This window comes from Silurus meridionalis, chromosome 5 (genome assembly GCF_014805685.1).
Source record: "Silurus meridionalis isolate SWU-2019-XX chromosome 5, ASM1480568v1, whole genome shotgun sequence".
Classification (NCBI taxonomy): Eukaryota; Metazoa; Chordata; class Actinopteri; order Siluriformes; family Siluridae; genus Silurus; species Silurus meridionalis.
The window spans coordinates 1536892-1559870 of NC_060888.1; the positions used below are offsets into that span (position 1 = coordinate 1536892).

At 41.1% G+C, this 22979-nt stretch overlaps 1 protein-coding gene across 2 annotated transcripts in view; it reads right to left on the bottom strand.

Annotated features, from left to right (window-relative positions):
- Positions 1-17110, bottom strand: part of lingo2 (leucine rich repeat and Ig domain containing 2) — a 232002-nt gene extending 214892 nt beyond the window's left edge. For both annotated transcript variants that reach the window (XM_046850348.1, XM_046850347.1), the window contains exon 1: positions 16384-17110. The gene's annotated coding sequence lies outside the window, so the exon portion shown is untranslated. The remainder of the gene's footprint in view (positions 1-16383) is intronic.
- Positions 17111-22979: the final 5869 nt, after the last annotated feature.

Consider the following 22979-nt stretch of genomic DNA (forward strand, 5'->3'; position numbering starts at 1 on the left):
CGCCTTTCTGAAAAAGCTGTAGCTCAGTGGCTAAGATGTTGGATTTCTGATCAGAAGATTGGGAGGCCCTTGAGCGAGGCCCTCAGCCTTCAACTCCTCAGTGGTATAAATGAGATAATTGTAATTCGCTCTAAATAAAGAAGTCTGTCACATGCCATCTATGTAAATTGACTACAGCATTTATTTATGTCTTCATTCATTTTAAAGATAGTCCAGACTTAGGACTTGAGTCCATTACATTATTTAGCAAAACACAGCAATTTATAGTACCGTAATAATACAGTATATATGCATGTGAAAAAAGGGGCGTGAACAATCGCAGGTTCGTGAATGGTGGGCGGAGCATTCACTGCTACATTTGTCTTTCTACTTTTTTTTGTACAAGTTTGTATCACTATCGTCATCAGAAGATCGAAAACCCATCCCAGAAGTCTCCAGGGTCATCATAACTTAACAAACCTATACTCGTTTCGTGGATGTTAAATGTACCTACAGATGCAAGATGAGTGAGAAAAACACTGAATGCTGAGTTTTGGGAAAATAATCACGATGGCACGATGAATCTCCGCTGCATCACACATGGATTATTTTCCTTTGAAATAATATTATACTATAATATATGATATATTTCCTTCGAATGCTTAATTCCATCAGTCCATTGTGGCGTCTCAGACTTTTTCAACACAGCCAACTTTTTCAGAATTTCCTCATGGAAATGAGCGACAGTTTTCTATTTACAGAACACAAATCGCCCGAATAGAATTGTTCATGTGCACTAGCTGGGTTTTAATGAGGCGTAAATAGTGTTGGTGCATTCTCCAAATCTGCAACCTCGACAGAAAAGCACTGGAGCTCTGTTTTTTCTGCCTGTTCTGATTGAGGACCTTTTCATCTAAATTTAGCTGAAGCATCTTGACCTTAGCCTGGATCACAGCACGATGATGGAGCTGAACCAATCACCTTCTGGAGCATTCCTCTCTCAACTGCATAAAGTTGAGTGGAGAGACATAGAGGAGGAAGTTGTAATGGAGAAGGAGAAGGAAGAAGAGGGTCTCCGTTCTTGCTCAGTGAGTTTTGAGCATCTGCTCCGTCCATCTGGGCCTTTAGTGAGCGAGAGAACGAGAGCGAGACGCAAAGTGCCGAAGAGTGGAAGGGAGAAAACGTTTGCTCTTGGAGAAGCGGAGCATTTCAGCGCTGCTCTTTAATGCCCTCTGAATCATAAATGTCATATTTTCCACTCAGGCAGGCATGGTGCTGAGAATAGTACTCATTTAAAAGAGAGGGCGAGCGCAAATTTTTCGACGCCGAGACGATGCCGAGCACTTAAGCGAGCCGGAGCCGTTGTCTTGCAGGGAGAAAACAAGTTCAAAATGTAAATCTCAAAGTGCGTCAAAGTTAACGCTCCGTCTTGAGCCTGTGGAAATGACTTATGACAGACTCGGTGCAGAAAAGCAAACGCTCACTAATATCCGGGAATCGTTCAAGCCTCGTTTAATATGATCACAGCACAAGCTGGCTTATTGTCATGCACGACTCTCTGGCAGCCTTTTTCCCGGCGAGACGAGGGGTGAATCAAATGCCGGCTTTTTTCTGTTTTACTCGCCACCCTTTTTTGTATAACAGCATCCATCTGGCTCCATGATTCATCACAGATTTTTCCAATTTTTCCTCTCTTTCTCTCTCTGTGTCTCTCTGTGTCTCTCTCTCTCTCTCTCTCTCTCTCTCTCTCTCTCTCTCTCTCTCTCTCTCTCTCTCTCTCTTCTCTCTCTCTCTCTCTCTCTCTCTCTCTCTTCCTCTCTCTCTCTCTCTCTCTCTCTCTCTCTCTCTCTCTCTCTCTCTCTCTCTCTCTCTCTCTCTCTCTCTCTCTCTCTCTCTCTCTCTCTCTCTCTCTCTCTCTCTCTCTCTCTATATATATATATATATATCTGTTTGTCTCTGGTTTAAACATACTTAGATGAGATAAAGATAAGAATATAAAATATATAGACATTAATTAAACACGTTTGGAAGGAATCTCAGTGCCTACAGTCAGAGTTTTAATACACAAAAGTATTGGGACACCTGAACTTTCCTGCCATATGTGGTTCTTCTCCAAACTGTTTCCACAAAGCTGAAGGTATACAACTGTAAAAAATCTCTCAAGATGCGGTATATAATAAAATTTCACGTTCACTTGAATTTGGAAACCCAAACATGTTCCAGAACGGCGATGCCCCTCTGCACAAATCCAGCTTCATGAAGAACTAGTTTACATGGTTTGGAGAAGAAGATCTCAAATGACTTGCTATAGAGTACTGAGCTCATCCCCGCTGAACAACTTTGAAATGAATGTGAACACTGACTGCACCCGAGGCCTCCTCACATCACCTATATTTATACTTTACTAACACACATGAGGCTGATGAACACAAATGTCCACAAGCACACTCACAAATCTAGTGGAACATCTTCCTAGAAGAGTGGAGGGAATTATAAGAGCAAATTAGGACTAAATGTGAAATGTGATACTCAAAAAGCACAACCAGGTGTCCGCAAACTTTTGGCAGAAGTGGCAGAATGGTGTGGCTGGGATTTGATCTCACAACCTTTGAATCCAGAGCCTTAACAACCAAGCTCCAACTCCCCAATCATATTATATATGAATCAAAGGAATCGGATCAGAAGGTTGTGAGTTCAAATCCAAACACCACCAATGTGCTGCCAAAGTGGGGCCCTTAAACAAGGCCCTTAACACCTAATTGTGAACTTGCTGGGAATGTTGCTCTGAAAAAGGGCGTGTGTGTGTGTGTGTGTGTGTGTGTGTGTGTGTATTTTGCTGACTTGTTTAACAGCAGCTTACAAACAACTGGAGATAATGGCATCTTTCTGAGCAGAAACAAAAACGAGAGGAAGCCTGGAAAGGAAGTGATCAAATGTGGCCTTGAACCAAATGCCACTGAACACAGTCTTTGAGCTGGCATTGATCCGGGGCCGAGCGCATCCGAGCCATGAATAATTTATACCCACTTTTTGAAAAGAGAGGTGTTTTATGGTCCAAGAGATAGAAATGTGGTCATCAGTGCGATGTGTGATGCAGGCTTGCATCTCCTGTGTGTGTGGAAGCTCTTGGCTCACAGTTTTTATCTTTCTAAACTCTAATTGACAAGATAACGCAGAATCTGAAATTCCCAAGAGACGCAGCTAGCGCGATGGAATGCTGCTGCTGACCGATTGCTGCAGAAGAGCATCTAGAAGGAGAAAAGCTGTAGAGATCTTCATGGGTAATAATCGAGCATTTTGTCAGGCAGAAGCTGTTATTGTGTTTTGTTATTTACTGGTGTTTCTGCATTTATTTGGTATTTATTAACATAATAACACGAAGAGTAGGTTCCTCAGAGAACGGTTCAAAAAATAAAAAAGATTCCTGCTACAGTTTAATGCAGTTTTGCCCTCTAGAGTGCAGGAGCAGATATCTACAGCTGTGTTCAGTGCAGAGGAGGGAGTTAAAAATGTGTTCGGAACAGATTTAACAGCACATAAGTACACTTACTAATTACTGAACAGGAGTTGAGTCAGTGCACCAGATACAGAACCAGGATAAAAAGAAATGGTGTGAAAATAAATCCAATACTATTTCCCAAAAGCAAATATGTGGAGGCATACCATCATACAGGATCTTCACTTTAACCAGGAGAACCAAACCTGTTCCAGCATGACAATGTGCACAAAGCCAGCTCCATGAAGATCTGCTTTATGTGGGTTGAAATGGAAGATCTCCTGCTATAGAGCTTCAAACCCATTGAAAACCTTAGTGATAAATATGAATGCAGACCTCCAGACCTCCTCACCTCCTCACCTACATCAGTACCTGACTTTACTAACACACCTGTGGCTGAATAAATCTTCACTCAAATCTAGTGGAACATCTTCCCAGAAGATTGGAGCTTGTTATAACAACACATGGGGACTTTGGATCAGATATTGCATTTACTAATTTGTATATAATTTTATTTTCCGTTGTTTCATGTTGCATTTGATAGCAAAGAAAAGTTACAACAAATAAAAATTCTAAACACTTTTTAATTGCATGTTTAACATTTCCAATGTTCATTTCAGGTTCAAAGAATGTGATTAAGCATCTAAAGCATCTTGATCTCGAGAACAAAAGGCTATTCTAGAGTGGTGAAATACAACACACACACGTTGTTTTTTATGTATATGAAGTTTTGCAAAGATGATACAAGTATGTGCTGAAACTGATTCTGAATACCAGGAACTTTCCGTGCATGAATATTAACTGAATAATGCACTGTAGATCCTTGTCCAAAGATCTCCTGCAGCTCATCTGCTGTTCAGATGCTCCATCTTTTTAATGGAAAAGGTTTTGGAGTCAAGCAGAGTGTGTATTAGTCACTCGGTATAAGCTGCGATGTGATGTCAGAGCGCCGATACGGTCCGCTCAAGGTCACCTCCAGCCCTGAAAAATGAAATATGTAATACGACTTCTCCTCACGTGTTTGCTCTGCTCACGGAGCTGATGTTGACGAGTGTACGTTTCAGCCTTCTGTCTTTTTCAGAATGCAAACACAACTCGTCCTCGGCTCGACAGATTCAGCACGCCGAATGAAATTACAGCGAGGCATTAATAGAAGGGAAAGGCAGCGTAGGTGTGTCGCTCGCAATCACGGCGTGAACAGAAATGGAGCACCAGTGCATTCACTCCATCTCGCTCCCACACATTCAACATTCCCATGCGTACATCACTCATCAAGTCTGCTTGGCATTCATTAAACACGTCTTTTTTTCCTTCTTCTTCTCGGAATTAACTGCCCAGAATGCTCTCTCTCTCTCTCTCTCTCTCTCTCTCTCTCTCTCTCTCTCCTCTGTCTTTCTCTCCACACCCAGGGGAGCCATGAGTGCTTCAGTTTAAAATTCACATCATGCCAGACGACCACCTGGATCGAAATCAAATCATATTTTTTCAATATCTGACCACCTCCAGTACTCTGAACAGCAGGACGAATCTCAAAGCCACTCCACGTCCAATTAAACGAGTTGAAAGGCCTTTTTTCTGTTCTTTTTATTTTATTTTTTTTACATTCCTGCAGGATCGTTTCCGATGGATCATTTTTTAAAGCAGATCAATGTCTTGAATTGGAAAATAACTACATTATGTGCTGTATTGAAATATACAGTATATATATATAAAAAATTAGAAAGGAAGTAATCCAGTGGGTTTTTCATGTGATGATGTAAATGCGTGATTATATCAAAAAGATCTTCTTCTTCTTTCGGCAAAGCGCATGATCCGTCTCCATACCCCCTGTCCTCTACATCTGCCTCTGTCAACCCAACTACCTGCATATCTTCCCTCACCACATCCATAAACCTCCTCTTTGGTCTTCCTATTTTCCCCCTTTTTGGTGTCTCCTTCCTCAGCATTCTCCTACTGATATACCCCATGTCCCTCTTCTGCACATGTACAAACCATCTCAATCACACCTCCCTCACCTTGTCCCCAAAACGACCTACATGAGCTGTCCCTCTAATAAACTCATTTCTAATCCTGTCCATCGTCGTCACTCCCAATGAACATCTCAACAGCTTCAGCTCTGCTACCTCCAGCTCCACCTCCTAGTTACTGCAGGTCTGCACATTTATTGCTCAAACTTGCCAACATCCTTCCCAGATCGGTCCCTCTGCCTGGCCAATCGGTTTTAATCCTTTTCTCCTTTCTAAGTGTTCAACTTCTCCTACAGCTCCTCAAATGCCCTTTCCTTTGTTTTAGCCAAATCCCTCTGTACCTGCTGCCGCATCTCCTTGTACTCCTGCAAAGGCACTGATGACATTTATTATCACTCCTTCAACCTCCAGCTTCACGTTCATCACCCTATCAGAAACTCTCTTCACCTCCACTACACTCTTACTGTACTCTTCCTTCAAAATCCCCCCTACACCATTTCTCTTTCTATCTACACCATGATAGAACAGTTTAAACACCTCCAATGTTACTCCAATTCCATTTGGTCTCCTGAAGACACAACATATCTACCTTTTTTCTTCATATCAGCTCTCTCTCTCTCCCTTTACCAGTACCAACCCAAACCTCCACTCTCCTCCACTTCTCCTTTCCCTGCTGTTTCTGTAGACATCTTTCTCCTCTCTTTCTTCTCTTTCAGCCAACAGTAGCCCAATTTCCACCGGCACCCTGTTGTTAACGATACCTGTGGTGGTCATTGATGTGAGAAAAAAATATGCTTGATTTCAGATCCAAAGGAAACGAATAACTCTGTTATTACACTGTATTACACAGTAATGAAGATGCCAAGCCACTTGATATGCCTTTGCATGACTTACGTCTGCCTGGAATATGTATTTGAATATGCTGATAGGTGTAAATTTAACAAATAAGGTTGTAGCTAATGCCACGCCCATCATGATTTAATAATTGTTAATGTAGGTTTATGCCTGTTATGGACAACATACAATATTCAGATTCAATGTAGCGTTATAAGCACCACCATGGAAAGAATGGACTTGATGAATGAATGAAATAAAGAAATCAAAAAGAAAGAAAGAAAGAAAGAAAGAAAGAAAGAAAGAAAGAAAGAAAGAAAGAAAGAAAGAAAGAAAGAAAGAAAGAAAGAAAGAAAGAAAGAAAGATAAACAAATAAACAAGGGAATATATAAGAGAATTGTTCAGGTCTCAGTAACATGCCACACTGTGGAAGTATCAGTGCCTGATAGTTTAGCGATAAGGGATTAGAGATGAGAGATTTGGGGATTAAAGAATTAACTCTGAAACACTGAATGAAAGGTTTGTTTAAAACGACAGTGTTTCTTTTTCATATTAATTAAAACTGGAATCGTGTTCAGACTTTGGTCCAACGCAGTTCAGGGAATCTTGAAGCATAAAGGTCATGGTCAGTGAGCAGCGGTTTGTGTGCGGATGTTTGTCAGCTCTTCGTCTGCAGCCCTCAGCCACGTGCATCGGTGCGTTTTAGAATCTACTCACGCGTGTGGTTATGATGGGAAGAGAATTAGGCGTTGGGATGCACGCCGGATGTTAATCTGCTGTTTGTCTGTAAGGTCCTCTGAACAAAGCCGGAGCATCTGAATGATGACCTTTACCTCGATGTGAGCAAGTGCTGCTCTCATTGCCGACATGTGTAATTCTTAGCCTTGGATGCCAGAACGATGCTGGATTATAAATCAGCCAAAGTGCAGCCGAGTGATGACTTAAGGCCTCGGGGCCAAGCTGAGGGGAGGACGGCGGGTAGACAGGGATAACGGGGCCGCAGGCAGCTGCTGCCTCGCTGCCTCGAAGCTGTGGTCAGAATGTGGCATTTCTAAGGGGGTGAGGACAGACAGCAGCTCTTATCGAACAGCCGCAGACGTGAAGCTGCCATTCTCTCATCTGCCCATGGGTGTGTGTGTGTGTGTGTGTGTGTGTGTGTGTGTGTGTGTGTGTGTGTGTGTGTGTGTGTGTGTGTGTGTGTGTGTGTGTGTGTGTGTGTGTGTGTGTGTGTGTGTGTGTGTGGCTATTAATAGAAAACACTGATTTCTCTCCGACTTCAGTGTCATTGTCACTGATAAAGGACTCAACTGTCAACACAATGACGTGAAGGACATGTCTTATCCAGAAATACTGCCAGCGACGGCACAACAGCACGGGATCAGTTCAGTAACTCGGAAGTAGTGCTTATAATGCTACATAACACCTGCTTAAACCTTTTATTATTTCCAATTCTTATAAGGTGTCACATTCCATTAAGCTGTTTTGCTCATTTGAGATGTACATAATGCATATTTAAAAATGATCACTGTCCCTTCGTTAGAGTACTGCTTATAAGGCGCCATAACACTTACATAATCATTCTGTGACAACTGAATTTAACTTGCATAAATAATCCAATGGGTCTCACCTGATATAAAGCCAGCTTTTGTCCATTTTGATGAACACAACACTCAACCCCAGAGTTAGAATAGTGCTTATAAGGCTAAATAACACCTATATGAGCATTGTTCAACATATACATGACATGGACAGTAAGTTATAAAGGTATTGTAAGGGATTTAAAGGGCATGTGCTCTTTTTTGAACATTCCACATTCAGTACCTGTTTAATCTTATAATAAGCCATTCTTTTGAAAGATGTTCCACTAGATTTTATAGAGATGATGCAGATTTATTCAGCTACAATGGTGTTAGTAGGTAAGTAAGTCAGGTAGGTGAGAAGAGGAGGAGACCTGGGGTACAGGCAGCATTTACATTCATAACAAGGGTTCACATTCAATAGGGTTTCAAGCTCAACTTTCAAATGTAGAGCAGATCTTCATAGATCTCCATTGTGCACAGGGGTATTGCCAAGCTGGAACTGGTGTGGGTCTCCTAGTTCACTTGAAGGGAATATTTCATGCAAACGCATTCAAAGATGCCTGATAAAATTGTGTGCTTCCAACTTTGTGTTACGAGTTTGGAAAAGAACCACAAATGACAGGAAAAGTCAAGTGTCCCAATACTTTCCATCTCCATTGAGTTTATATATTGAATGAATAAAAGCAGGAAGATGTAACTTTTATCTGAAACAATGGTAAGAGCTTTTAATGGATTTTATATCTCAGATTGTTCAGTAAGTTTTTGTCGCTTTATATTTATCAACTAAAGTAAAAATTGTTGAGGAAACCAGACTGTTCAGGCCATTATACACTGCTGACTCGGATAAAACTGCTCAGACAAGCTCATTTCCTCACGAATCATCCACATTAAATATAAAACTAATATGGGGAGAATTTCTTTATTCTGCTCTAAAGATAAGATTGAACACACTCTTTGAAATGGCTTAGAAGACTCGACTGGAAACCACTGGAACATTGGGATATAATATGGATGACTGAGATGTGCTTGCAAAGTAGCATAATTTGGAGAAGCAAATCAGATTTGCTTTAACTTCTGAACGCTCCATTGATTTTTCAAAAACATGAAATGATTAGAAACTAATTACATTTTCTTCTAATACTCATAGCACTAATTAGAGGATAGCTGTTAAACCCCATGGCCATTATTTGGGTCCATTAATAGCATCAGCGATTAACCATGAAATGATGCTAATCCAACAAACACCAGAGGACTAGCTTAACAATTTGGGAGTTTTTTTATTATTGAATTAAACGGTAAACTGCTCATTTGTCGTCCATTCTACGCTAATTGTTGTGGCAAAGCTCGAGCAGTGAAGGCCTCTTCGGAACGACCAGGTCATTACCACGGAAATACCGGAACTCATTTCTGCACATAGCAGCGGAATTCAGAGTGCAAGCCGGTTATTATTTATGAAATCGATAAGGATGTTCTCGGCAGCCAAACATATTCTGAAGTTCAAGTGGAGAACCTTTCAATTGATTCGAAGCTGGTTAATGCATTTGTTTGGAAGCTGGAAGAATGAAATGAATGAATCCAACATTTTTATGTATGGAGTGCAAACTTTTCCAGCAAGTTTATGACAAGATCAAGGACCAGATGAGGGTCAGCCTCTGAATAAGAACATTGTGAGTTACAATCCCACAATCACCAAGCTGCCATTGACTCTCAGCTGCTCAGTTTTATAAACGAATTGTAAGCAATTCTAGACAAAGGTATCTGCCAAATTCTGTAAATGTAAATTAACCTCCTTGTTGTCCACCATACTTACATTCTTGCAAGCCACATACACTAACACTCCATTGGTGTGTCCATAAATATCTACAATGGAAGTTCTACCCAGAGCTCTTCAGAGTGCTATTTTCCAATCGAGACCTGGTGTCAAGTTCACTGCATTCTCCAATCCTCCTGATGTACCCCATGCTTGTTTAATCTGGCCCATAATGCCCTCTTTCCTCTAACTCCAGCCCTGAACTGCAGTACCACACCAGCCTGTTATTTCTGCTCGCAGAATGTAAATTTAAGATTGTTTTTTTTTTTTGTCTTCGTTTCAACAGTGCATGACAAAGTTCTGCTTTGGGTAAAAGGTTTTGTTCTCAACCATGTGCTGAGATTCTTTCATTTAATTGAGAGTCCTTGACTTGCCAGAAGCGCAGAGAAATCAATTTGGTGTGATAAAGCCTCGAGCAGGCCAAAGATAGCCGATATAGATGATACATTTCTCTATAAAGTGAGGTGATTTTGGAGTGTGTTATGTATTTATAGGAAGTACAGGGGGAGTAGTGAGTCTGAGAAAAGATTCTGACCTTGAATTGCATTCGCAGATATGCTGCAGAAAGCCTGGAATAGATAAAGCACCATGAGAAAATATTTTTAAGCCTTCTGTGAAGCCCTCTATTGGTTTTGAAGTATTTGTATTGCTGCACACTCGGGACTGCTGTGAAACTTCAGCTGAGTTTTAATAAGAGCATCCGTGCTGCCTTTAGGACATTTTGGCTAAGACTAAATGTTGAAGCGCAATATTTAACTGTGTATTCTTCAAAATAAATATGCTTCTGCCATGCCTGCGAGGAAAACATATTCCATATAAAGTGGGCAAGTGTAAATCCTTGGACAACAATCTCTTAGACATTAAATAACAAAGAGTTAGTTCACAATAAGGCCAGGAAACTTGTAGCAGAGGGAACATGGGTCTGGAACTTTAATACCTCTGTACAAGGTCTCGACCCTTGAACTTGATCTAACCGACTTCATTACTTTGTTTTGCGTCTTTGCTTTGTCCTCGGCGTGTCCCCCTGGTTCCTGACCTTGTGTCTATCTATTATTTTGTGAAGTCTTGCTGATTGTAATGGTGCACGTCTACACATCGTTTCTCCGTCTGTGCTTCCATGATTTAGACGTTTGCTTGTTTTCCAGTTTTATGATTATAGATTGCCGTTGTTCAACGCATTCAGCATGTGATTTGACCCCCGCCAGGTAATGACTCTTGGGGCATTTTAAATAAAGGACTTGCTTTTTGCTTCTAACTGCTGAAAGCTACAGTAAACAAGCAGAATGTTAAAGTAGACAAAAACACAACAGTGTAAATTATACATCAGAATATTTTATTGATGCCATAAGGAAATTGTTGGTTTGCAGTTGCTCACAGTAAAATCAAAATCAAGGTTAAAGTAAAATAAAAATATATATGAACTTGAAATAAGTTATATATTAAGTGAAATGAATTGTGTAGCAGTAGTGAAGCTTTATTATGCCAGACATGTACTACAGCGGAAATATCATGCAAGTGTGAATTTTTGGTCATTTTTGTCATTTCTTTTTTTTGTACTCTGAAGTTACTCCGGAACTCTGATGTTTGAATTTTTATCTACAAACGATGTGTGTAAACGTTTCACCTCTTCTTATTCTTCTACACCTTCTTGTTCAAAGGTCGCAGTTGTACAATATTACAATTATGAAAAAACTGCAATTGCACAATATTATGCCAAAATTAAAGGGGAATTACGACAAGGCAAAAAATCCCGATATGGTGGAATGGTGGGAATTTTGCTGAATAAAAAAACAAAATTTTGCTCGTCAGCTTGTCGTTGTGAACTTGCGCATCAGAAAAACGGCAAGAAACGCTTGGGACGGATTCCCCAAATGGACACAAATTAATTGACAAATATTTAAACACAAGACCTTCAAACTGTGCATTCATGTCCAAGGTCTTGCCTGCTGGATACCATCAACAAGCTACGCTAGTCAGTCCGAATTAGATCTATTTTCTCTTATTTAGCTTGGCAGTCATTAGAGTCGAGGCAGTCATTAGAGGATGCCCTTGCCAAGCCAACATCACCCTGATACACACTAATGATCCGATCAGCAAGGCACACGGTGCCAAGCCTTGCGACAGAAACCTTCCAGACACCGTCACGAGGCCGCAAAAGAGCATCGGTTCAACATGCTGAAAGCCAACGTGAACAGAAGAGTAAGAGCTGATTGATTATTTTAGCCTCTTAATGGACACTCTGACCGTATGCCTGCGAGCTGTGTGTCTAGTCAGTTAAGACTTCACATCCTGGAAATGCATTAAGTATTTACCCTGTGTGAGTTTGTTTAGGACAAACTAAAGACAATAAACGAGGCAAAAGTCAGTGACAGTGTGTAATAGCTTGTCGATGCTGCATTGACAATAAATAAACTCATTAACTCGAGTGTGTGTTAAATTCAATAATAAGTGCAGTTTTTTCTTTGTGCTAAGCTAGCACACTGATGGTATCGAGTGTTTTTCTACGGTACAATTATGTCCTTGTGGCTTGAGCAGAATGAGTTGTGGTCTACTCAGATGAACGGCGAGGAACTGAATCACATTAGCAGGTCATATCCGAAGAGGTGAAAATGGAACGAAAAGCCAAACCGATGGAGTGAAACATTCATGGATGACGTTTATTAATATGGCAAAGGCTTCTGTTTCAAATCAATGACATTCAGTTTATCCACATTATAATAAAGCGCTGAAAACACATTTTAAACACACGATCGGGTCGTAGACGGGTTTTAAAACCACGTTATGCAAGTTATGTAGGAGTGAAGCACGTGTGCAATTCGTAGGAGACGATCTGGTTATAGTTGACGAGGTTTGTTCCTGTTTACACGTTATTGCAGCTATAAACAGTCGTTCCCTCACCAGCGTCTCGGTGTCTCCTCTCTGTTGTAGTTCATTTAACCAAAATATGCAAAAAAGTAAAGCTCCTGGAGCACATAGGCGTAAGGGTCCATGCTCAAGGGCCCCAAAAATGGCAACCTGTCAATACCTGGGCTTAAACCCACAACCTTCTGATTTGTACCCCAGAGCCTTAACCACTGTGCAACCACTTCCCCATACCAGAAAATATAACGTTAAACTTTTACCTCTGATGGTTTCAAAGAGCTGACAGTGGAGACTCCTTCCATAAGTAGTAAATAAACCATTACACGTGTTTTTGTTAAATGCATTGTTGAAGCGTTTTCATAGATTCGGTTTCACAGATTTGGACTTGGGAGCTTGAGCAGAATAATCACTGTGATGTTCCGCTAAGATATTTCTGCTAAGTGCTAAGAGCCAACGCTTTCTTTATCTTGACATCTTCTCAACACATTATGCTGATGACTCCCTCCCTCCCTCCCTCTCTCCCTCTCTCCCTCTCTCTCACACTTTTTCTTCTGCTGTTCTGTTTTAAAATGACCTTTAATTCATCCATAGGACAAACTGCACCTCCTTGTGGTGGAAGCCATGTGGAAGATCATCCCAGCTGCATTTTTAGAACATGTTTTGGGTTTTAAAAGAAAAATGAAACAAAACAAGTGCACACCAGAGAATCAGTGGAGGACTTGACGTTTTTTGGTGGCAACATGAATAAAATATGATGTGGCCGAGGTATTTAACTGACCGGTGAATGGGATGTGACATCTGCTTCTGCCGTGTCCACTCATCTGATTGTAGGATATTAAAGTCAAATAATATGGCACCATCTCTGAAGATTTCAGAGTCATCCTCGTTTTACACAAACACATCAATCATGGACATGTCTAAAGTGTCACATTTTCCCAGGTGCCCCACCAACAGGACACCGAGACACCATCTGGCGCAGCTGCGTACCACTCTCGGTTGATTTAGCCTAATGCAGCGTACGTCCTGTTTCACCTTTGGAAGAAAGAATTTGATTGCATCTCATACACTTGGACACTTACAGTAAAGACGGTGGAAAAGGAGGATGATTCGTAACTCGATATTCTTGGAGACTATCACATGCCATCCTGAAAAAAAAATAATTAGTTCAAATGGAACTGGATCTGCATTAACAAACCCCAACAGTGTGAAGAGTTCTCCTTACTCCTCATTTTTCCACAGTCTCAGAACATCCAGGGCTCGAGGCCGTGCATTTTGGCACATTTAACATATGAAGCTGTTGTGCTTTAGAAAGACGATTATAATGTTTACATGTGTCGAGTTTCTTTGCTTCAGGTCACTAATTTTAGTGCTTTGTCGTGGTTTACGTGGAGGTGGATCCGGAGTCTTTCCATAGCATGAAGTGAGCTGAAAACACAATCTGCTCAAAACATCAGGATCTATAATTTGATGAATTTGGATCTCCCCCCACTTAGACCTAAGTATACACCAATAACCATAACATTATGACCACCTTCCTAACATTCTGTTAGTCCCCTTTTGCTGCTAAAACAGTTGTGACTCATCGATCAGTAACAATATGAACTTCTTTAGCAGTTTGAGCTACGGGAACTCATCTGTTGGATCGGACCACACGTCCAGCCTTCACTCCTCACGTGCATCAATGATCCTCATCCTCCATGACCCTGTCACCGGTTCACCACTGTTCCTTCCTTGGAGCACTTTTGATAGATTCTGACCCACTGCAGACCAGGAACATCCCACAAGAGCTGCAGTTTTGAAGATGTTCTGACCGAGTTGTCTAGATGTCCCAATTTGTCAAATTTGCTTAAATTCTTACGTCCATTTTTCCTGCTTCTAACATCAACTTTGAGGACAAAATGTTCACCTGCTGCCTAATAAATAAATCCACCCACTAACAGGTGATGAAGAGATCACCACTCAGAATGTTATAATGTCATTCCTGATCAGTGTAAATGTTATGGAATGTATACCTGCCTTGTTTGTAGTATTCCCTGGGTTGGTTCTGGATTCACCAACAAACAAACCATTATCAATTTTCTAGGTCTTCTGGTTGAGGTTAGAGGTGTTCATCAGAATAAGGATCTCGCAGGACTTAGGACTGGAGAACATTTTGGAATGTAGCTTTAATAAAACGTTAGAAGATCAGAAGATGCAACCCGATTCATACACCATGATGGTTCTGCTGCAGTTTCTCCACATGAGTTTATTCGGTGGTTATGTTTGATTAAACATCACATACAGTAAGTGAATACTTTCTTCATCCAGTGCTCCAGTTTTGACAGAGAAAATGTAAATACAGTTATTCTAAAGAAAGTAATGAAATGGAGCTCATCACTGAAACTGGTTTCAGACAGACTTTCCTATTGCATTGATTCAAGAAGCAAAATATCAGCAAGGCAACGCAAAGGCTTTGGTGTTTTCAGGTGAGACATATTCATATTAAACCCTCCTTTTCATGAACAGATCAGAATAAAAGACAAACAAAGAAACCAGACTCATTTGTCTGAAAGTGAGGAAGATAAGGATCGCCCTATAAAGGAATGCGTCTTCCAACACGAGACCTCAGCTGAATCTAGATCAGCTTCTAGCCTAAAAAAACCTCCAAGCATCTATCGAATGCCGTTGACTTAGAGTTCAATAAATCATCAAAAGGCAGAGAATTCACAGATCTCGGCCGTATCACACACAGACGGAGGTCTCGGCAAGATAATGTTTATATCTGGGAGAGAAAAAAAAATCACTCTGCACCAAAGTGCTGAAGACTAAAATAAAGAAAAGCAGGACATTAAACCTTCATAGCAGTCGCAATATCTCGCTCAGATTTATGACTTTGAATTAAAGCCGTATTGCAAAAACTACAAAGAAACCTCTTTTCCCCAGCTGCAGTCTCTGTAGGGTCCCTTAGCGAGTGTCTTATCAAGGGGAGCGCTGCACATCGACCAGCAAAGTCATCTAGTGGTCATTTATATGGATGCAAAAAAGAAAAAAACTGAGTCGCTGACTTCATCTATTATTCAATAATTGTAAATATTTCAGCATGGACAGGATGTGCATGCTGTGGTGAATATTTCATTTAGGACTTTATTCTTTTTTTTTTTCAGAAGGCAGCACTTGACCAGTGTGGAGGAAGAGGGTGAGAAAAGGAACTGCAGGACGCTCACACCCAGCCAGAAGAGTTTGTCCTTCAGCTGGATACGAGATGGATGCGGACTCGTCTCTCGAGCGCCGGTAACAGTGCGGACACGCCTTCTATCAAACCCTCCTTGTCAAGTGTTATCGATTTCAGCCCACTTACACACTCTTGCTCACACACACACACACACACACACACACACACACACACACACACACACACACACATACAAATGCACAATGTAAATGTAGGCAACGCAGGAATGTTTCAAAAGAGGGAGGACGGAAAGATAAAGTCCTCTCTGCTGCCAAGGCGTCAGGAGGAGAAATATCCCAAAGTGATTCATATTCCAAGACGATCCCATGACCATCTCTGATTTGAAATGTTTCATGGAGGAGAACAGGAAGGAGAATGAGCAGATTTCAGCCTCGGATCTGAACATCTATTAGACACACACAAGAAAAATGGACCAAGACGACAACTTTATGTTATAAGAGGAACGGGAGGAGCTCACTGGAATTCTATTCCAATGTCTTGTCTCTAATCCATTTTGTCTTTTGTCTTGTCCTGTTTAGTGCTTGAAATCACAGCTTTATCAACTCACACACACACACACACACACACACACACACACACACACACACACACACACACACACATTAATCACCATCAATCTTACCTGCAGAAGCTTTTCCAAGGTTCCATGCAACATCCACAACCAGTAGAAAAGCAAATGCTTCACCGGAGACCAAAAAAAATCTTAAAGTCTCTCCTGAGATCGTGTCTTGGGGTAAAATCCTCGTTTCGTGTCCTCTTTAGGATGGTGTGATAAATTGTTCCCCTTGTCCGTCTGCCGTATTCCGGAGCATATTCGAACGAAGCAAACAGAAAGAAAAAAATAGGGACAGAGGGGTAAAGAGAGAGAAGGAGAGAGAGATAGAAATGAGAAAAGAGAGAGAGAGAGAGAGAGAGAGAGAGAGAGAGAGAGAGAGAGAGAGACAGAGAGAGAGCGGTCCTGATGCTCTCGTCAGTGGCTGGAAGCAGAGCCGGTGTTCCTGCCTCTAAGGATCCTGCCGCGCCACGTTCTGTTCATCCCCCGCTTGCATCCTGTATAACTTCAGGATGGGGAACACACACACACATAAACACACACACACACGCACACACACACGCAAACGCTCCACAGATGCTCAGTATCCACAAGCCGAGGTGATGTTTTTTGCAGGAAATAATCCTCACAGTTGTCCTCGTCCTCGCCTGCTTGCTGGGGTCCTGCAAAAATTCTCCCTTTTCGATTAGACGCCGGGAGACAGGAGCGATCGGAGCGAACGGAGAGAACATGTATCGCCCTCCCTCCTTCTCTCTCTCTCTCTTTCTCCCTCACTCGCTCTTTCTCTCCGTCTCCCTCCCTCGCTTGATCTCATGCAAGCTCTCACATGCACATCCCCTCCCTCTTTCTCTTACATGGCTATTCCCTCTCTATCTATCTCTCTCTCTCTCTCTCTCTCTCTCTCTCTCTCTCTCTCTCTCTCTCTCTCTCTCTCTCTCTCTCCTTCTCTCTTGTGCACTCTGTCTGTCAATTAACTGCTCCAGCATTCTCAGCCTCAGTAAAAGATAAGCTTCCTCTGCCCACACTTTCTAAGCTTCCTCAGGGACCACAATGTTGTTCGTCCTGAATATGTTGCAGAATTCACGAGTCAGCGATATGAACAGTAAGGCCTAGATCACGCGTCATCAAGCGCTCCGGATGCGGCAAAACATCTCTGTGGAAGAGCCGTAGGAAACGTTTGGAATGTGTAAGACGTGTGAAATAAAATTGTCAGGAAACATTATTTATTTACTCATTATTTAGCTGATTAGATCCCAGGCAAGATCCAGGAATCATCACCTTCAGTCCATCAGTTCTTCAGAGGAAGCATTGACAGAAAGCAAAGCATAGTTCTGTAGGATAGAGAGATAGAGATAGATCACTTCATTCATCTCAGAGGGAATTCATAAAAAAGTAGGTACTAAAACGGGACTCGTCACTCTTGGGTCCTTGAGCAACTGGAATTTAAATTTCCATGTGGGATCAATAAAGTTTTCTTTAACACAAATAAATGAGTCAAGCAAGAAGGAGATCACTTTTCATGACCTCAACATGATTTGAACATGCAACCACAAGATTTGAACTGGTGTGGGTTGTACGAGGTACTGTCGGTTGTACGAGGAGGAACTGTGGATTGTACGAGGTACTGTGGATTGTACAAGGTACTGTGGATTGTACAAGAAGGTACTGTGGGTTGTACGAGGAGGTACTGTGGATTGTACTTGGGCTTGTCTCAAACGATATTCCTGGCACTATTCATAAATAAAGGTAACTAGTTAAAACCAAGATTTGGTCTTTGTGGATTTCGGTTTTGATCTTGACTCCTGGTATCGCTTTAATTTACACTTCATCTTGACTTTGTTTCAAACCCTTTGGTGAAACCCTGGAAATGTTTAAGCATTAAAAGTTAAGTTTAATCATCATTCAGTGTGTTAATTGGCAGTGGTGGCAGCAGGGCAGACAAAACATCCAGTTTCGAACAATGAGCCTGGTACTGAGTGGTGGTGTGTGAGGGCACTGTGGTTTAAGGTATTAGACTTTGGATTGGAAGGTCACAATTTAAAATCCCAGAACCACCAAGCTGCCACTGCTGGGCCCTTGAGAAAGGCCCTTTTTTGCTTTTTTGTTTTTGCCATAAATGTAAACATAAATATAATGTTTGAAGTGGTAGCTTAGTGGGTAAGGCATTGGAATTTGGATGGAAAGGTTGTGAGTTCAAATCCCAGCCACAGCAATTTATGTGGTTAATCAGAGTTGGAAATGAGGATAAAGGATGTAGAGAGAGATGCTGAGGTTCTGGGGTTGCTAATCGATAGGTCTGGGACTCTTAGACTCCTGTGCAAGGCCCTAAGTCCTCTGTCCTCTGTGCTTTGTTTGACAGGCAGACCCCTGTCAAACAAACAATTGTACACTTAGAACCTAGCAGAGTTGTACACTTTCCCATTTGTGGCATTTGGCAGATGCTCTTATTCAGAATTACTTCCATTTTTTAATCTCATTCATAAAACTAAGCAGCAATTGGGTTAAGGGCCTTGCTTGGAGGCCCAAGAGTGGCAGCTTGACAAAACTGGGGCTTGAACACCAGACCTTCTGATCAGCAACCCCAGTGTATCGGCATTTCTCTCTCTGCATACTTTACCCTCATTCCCAACACTGAATACTCAGATGAATTGTTGTGGCTGGGATTTTAACTCACAACCATTGAATCCAAAGTGCAATGTAGTAACCACTAAGCTACCACCTCCACCCCTCAGTTCCAGGCTAGTGAGTGTTCTCCATTCAAAGTCAGCAGTCAGCACTGAGACATGCCCCTGCTGCCACCACAGGATACAGGAATTTCCGTTGAACTCCTTTGGTCCAGATAGAAAATCATAAACTGAAAACAAAAGATAAAGCCAGCATTCAAAAGCATCTTTCTAATTCGAGAGCATTAAAATTTTCAAGTTGTAGAACTCCCTTTGTTCAAGAAACAAAGGTCACCATCTGATGGTAGCCAGCTGTCGTGCCTAATTGAAGAGGTCGATGGAAATAGAACTAGCAGGCAGCATATTGCCCAGGCTAATATTGCGCATACTGAACAGCAGCGATAATTAGCTGTAAGCAAAAATCTCCCAGAATCCTTCATCTCTCGCAGCACAGCTGCAAGAAGAGGCACAATGGGAGTCAGTGAGCGAGAGACGAATATTGGAAAAAGCGATGAGGGATGAGGGTCTGTACTATGGTTCGAAGATGCAGATGAGTGCAAGCCTTGCGGACATGCCGACAAAAATGGTTAGGATCAATCGGGAAATTTTATTAGCGCTCATAAGATGAACATGAGAGATTAGCATTAGTGCTCAGGGGTGTGTGTCTTATTTCAGTCCAAATTCAATAAGAGTCAGTAGATAACGCATGATTCATCTTCGGTGAAGTGCTTTATCGTGGTCTCGACGGATCACGAGTCTTGGGAATAAAGTTCAGATGAGACAACACACACGTTACTGCACTGGTTATTAAACCAGATAGAATTTGGAGTAACCAGTGTAGTTACCAGTTTGCTTTAGAACAGTGAGAAAAAAGAGACATCAGGATCCAAACATTTTGGATCCAAACATCTCTAATAAATCCTATAAACTGATGTTAGCAACACGATATATTTTTCTAATAAGTAATGTCGCATGGTAGAGAAGGGGACAGGACTTACACCAAAACAACTTACATTTATCTTCTATACATATTTATTTTAGAGCACTTTTAATAATGCACATTGTCTCAAAGCAGCTTTACAGAAATGTAAATCTTATAAAGGTTTATAAAAGAATGAATAAGTTTAGTGGCTAAAAGTTAGTTTCTTATAATTTGACATTTATCTATAATATGTGAGCCAGAGGTGACTGTGGGGAAGGAAAAAACTCTCATGAGATGGCAGGAGGAAGAAACCTTAAGAGTAAACCAGACTCAAAAGGGAACTTTATCTTTAAAACCAAATGTTCATTCATTACAGTTCCATCATTGTTGAGGTGCCGTTCAGTTATTGGCGCTGTCCATACATGTGGTCCTGACCACTATTGTAGCAGACACTGATATTAATTCAGTCCAAATCCATCCTAAAAGTTCTTGACTTGCTCAGTAAATTCATCTCATTCATACACAGCTATTGGGTAAAGACCTTGTTTAGGGACCCAGGAGTGTCAGCTTGATCTTCTGGGATAACTATTCTTGGTGTGGCTGGTATTTAAACTCACAAACTTTAAATACAAAGTCCAATGCCTTAACCGCTAAGCTACCACCTCCCCAAGACATTTTTTTGTGTTTTCTGCACTTCACGGTTTTGCAACTTTGCTTTTACATTTATGGCATTTGGCAGAGAAAATTATCCAGATCGACTAAGATTTATCTCATTCATACAACTGAGCAGTAACAGGGTTATTTACCTTTCTCAGGGGTTCAGGAGTGACAGCTTGGTGTGGTGAAGATTTAAACTCATGACTTTTGGATCCAAAGTCCAATGGTTTAACCGCTAAGTGATCACCTCCCCAAAAACACCTCTGTGGTTTTGTAACTTTACTATCAGATTTTTGGTGTTTGACAGAAACCCTTATGCAGAGCAACTTATATTTTGCCATATTATACAACTGAGCAGCTGAGGGGTAAGGGCCTTGCTCAGGAGCCCAGGATTGATAGCTTGGTGTGGCAGAGATTTAAACTGATAACAGTTCGATCAGAAGTCAAACATCTCCTGTGGTAGTCAGTTATATTGATAAGTGGTAGACAGTTATATCGGATTGTATAACTATCCATCAATCCACATGACTACAGACTGGTTCATTTTTATTCTGCAAAAGATTTAACACACTACCGGAATTCTGTGGAGCGATAACTCATACCTGGTTCTCCAAATAATATTGGTTGTACAGGTAAATAGAAACACAAGAGCAAATAAGATTTCCTCATTCTAAGTTTTACAGTGTACAGAGAAAGAGAGTGTACTGAAGACGCACGATTCATTCTAATAATCCAAAATTCCCTTAGTTTCTCAATTCTTCCTACTTTTGCTCTCGTTAGCATAGCGCACATGCCCAACTTGTGTTTCCTTCCATAAAGATCCTGCTATCGGCTCCACGCCACCTGCAATAACCTTAAACAAGCTGGGCGTTCATTAGCACTCGTACATGGACACACTATAGTGTTGTCGTGATGCCTGGCCTGTTTTTAGCGTCACGCATGTTAGAAAAAATTGGAATCGGTGCTTTTATGAACACATTTGCATACATAGTGGGAAAGGTTTTACAAATGAGAGCTAGAAAACAACAATTTGAAGCGTAAACTCGGTTAGTGCTACCTTTAAAAGTTTTGCTTATATTAAAGAATTGCGTCTGTTGTTTTGCTGCTTAGCGATTTATTTATTCGTTCTCCGTTCTGCAGGGGCAGAGAGCAGGACCAGTCTCCCAGGCGCCTGTGGAGAGGATCGGACTGATCAGGATCTTGTGTGAGGTCGCAGCAGTGGGCAGGACAGGTAATGGCGCTGGTGCCTCTCCGGCTGATGGCTCACACCTTTGACCTACTAGTCCTGTAAAGTGACCTCAGGGGCACTGGGCTTCACAATGTAGCTTCCATAAAACCCAGTGTGATTCTAATGCTTCGGCAGGATTATTACAGGACGTACAGGATGATCAGAGTAAAGATTGCTGTGTAATTACAGTGCATATAAACGTTTTTTTTTTTTTTTTTTAATGAAAGGCTCACAGTCGAAACATAATTACATTCTGCTATTGATTATAAATCAACCTGAAACACAACAGCATTAGCATTGCTTCTGCTATTCTGTGATTATGGCCTGATCCAAATTTGTTGTCCTATTTTTGGATTTTAGAGCTTATAGAGAAAAAAAATTGATTGTCAGAACTTGGGTCACATTAGGTGTAATATATCTGCCGATCTAAAACAACATTCAATTCTACATTTTTTATTTCTGCAAAGATTCACACTCTTGATGTCACCCAAATGAGGATGAGGTTCTGCTTTTGAGTCTGGTTCCTCTCAAGGTTTCTTCCTCATAACATCTAAGGGAGTTTTTCCTTCACCACAGTCTCCATGGCTTCATCCTCAGGGATAAACACACACCATTCACCCTCACTGTTGATTTGTGTAAAGCTGCTTTGAGACAATGTCTGTTGTGAAAAGCGCTATACAAATAAACTTGACTTGACTTGACTTGAGGAAATGCACAATTTGTACCACTCATTTACTCCAATTAAATATAAACTCCATGTAGTTTTAAATTGGTTAATTTGGTAATTTAGCAGTTTTGGATAACAACCATTTTAGAATAATCTTCAAAATGATGTCCACTTCAGAATAATGATGATGAGAGGGTTAGGGTTAGGGTTAGGGTTAGGGTTAGGGTTAGGGTTAGGGTTAATTCTGGTTAGTTAAGAAAGCTCTATCAGGGATTCTACATTGAAAAACAATTAGAATTATAAACAAAGTAGAGTTTGTAGACAACCAGATTATCCAGTTAATGCATATACAGCACTTGAAAAGGAATGGGTTCTTTGGCATTCTTCAAGGGTTACTTGTATAATTAAACATTTTTAGCTTCTACAAAAGGTCCTGCTTTAGATCATGTGCTTATAATTAGCAAAAATGTTCTACTACATGCAGTGCAATCATTTCTAATAAAGTTCTTCAAGGGTTCTTACAAGTTT